Raw genomic sequence first — 1,810 nt, forward strand, 5'->3', positions numbered from 1 at the left:
GGCGGCCTCCGCCTTTTGCTAGCAGCCCGGGAGCGGGGAGGCGGCGGCCTGGGCCGGGCCGGGCCCGCCCGAATTTGGGAGCGGAGGAGGACGGCGGGAGGGCGGGCCGCTCTCCTCCGCCGCCTTTTTCCTTTCCTCCCTTCCCTCCTGCCTCTCGCCTTCCTCCCCCTCCTCTTCTTCTTCTTCCGCTCCGCCGGCTCTGCCCGCTGCTTTCTCGGCTTCCTCCTCTCATCCCAGCCAGCTCATCCTGCACCCGCCCAGCGTCCTGGTCCCCCCTCGCCCACCGGTGGGACGTCCGACTCCCTGCACGGGGCTCCAGGCAGCGCCCGCCGCCGCCTTCGGGTCCGACCTGCTTGGACCTTCTCCATCTTCCAGACGCGGCGTGGAGGCTCCGTGTCACTCCAGCTGTATGTGCCCCAAAATGCCCCAGCCCGCCCCCTCCACGCTGCTTATATAGGGCAGGAGAAGGGATTGTAAATCGTCCCGCGCTGACCCTGCCACCTGCCCCTAACCACTGAACTGTATTTCACCTGCATCTTGTAGAGACCTCTGCATGTGCACGCGGGATGGTTAAGGGACTTGTCCCAGTTATTTGTTCCTATTTATCCCGTTACTCCTTGGCTACTACAGTTACGACGTCGATTATCAGCCTTTCTTCGTTCTATAAATCCGGAACCTTAATTTAGAAATCGTTTTGCATCCTAAGCTAATTACTGCAATCCTGGCAGGTGCAGGGTGCAGCCAGAACACTTGTAAATTGCCAAGTAAAACTGCTTGTGAAAGGGGAGCTGGCATGGAGCGGCAAAGGACGCACGTGGGGATGGACCAGCTAATCACTTGATGAATATTTATTAGTTCTGCCTGGAGGACGCTAAAATACACAAGGGAAAGAACCATCCCCCAGTGCGTCACGGTTGTTTTTCTACGTTGTCAGAGTTACTAGGGTCACAAAACAACTACAGGAGCTGAAGAACATCAATAAAGAGAACAGGTTGTTTAATCCTTCAAGAAGTTTAGGGGAAAAAAGGAATTTAAAGATATATGCCATCTTAGAGTATATCATCACAAAGATCACCTAGGGCTACCATCTTTTAAGACCGCCGAATTGAATGCTTGATTCTAGAAACGTCTTTCGTATTTTAGCAAGTGTAAGCTATTAGACTGGCCGTCAGTGAAGCCGGCGCTTTGCTGGCTTAGTTACCATGTTGTTAATGCTTAAAGAGACTGCACCTGTTTGGTACTCTGATCAGAAATTTCACCCCTCATGGCAGCACCTCCGGGCGAAGGAAGGAAGGGAGGAAGGGAGGGAGGGAGGAAGGGAGGAAGGGAGGGAGGGAGGGAGGAAGGAAGGAAGGAAGGAAGGAAGGAAGGAAGGAAGGAAGGAAGGAAAAAAAGAAAAGGAAGAGGCACGGGAAGGAATGAAAAGCAAAGCACGTTGGGAACATGCATCACATTCTCCACCAAAAAAAAAAAAAAGTAAGCATTCCAAGCCATGGTTGGTTATTGTTTAATAATTCTAAATCCAATAGCGCACAGAATAAAACACATCATTCTTTCCTACTGTCTTAATTTAACTGTGGTCCTCCCATGTTTTATAAAAACAAGATTCTTTTGGTTTCCCTGAAGCTTTGAGGTAATGATGGAAGAAAAACCTGGCAGACTTGGAGGGTGAGGTTGTGGATACTGGAATCCCTGAGTAAAGGAAGACGGAAGATGAGCTAAGAACCAGAGGGACCATGGCAGTAGCCTGGCCATGCCTCTGTGTGAAATGGAGTGACTCATCTCAGCAATGGGTAGACCAGATGGAAAC

This window comes from Suricata suricatta, chromosome 17, assembly GCF_006229205.1.
Source record: "Suricata suricatta isolate VVHF042 chromosome 17, meerkat_22Aug2017_6uvM2_HiC, whole genome shotgun sequence".
NCBI classification, from domain to species: domain Eukaryota; kingdom Metazoa; phylum Chordata; class Mammalia; order Carnivora; family Herpestidae; genus Suricata; species Suricata suricatta.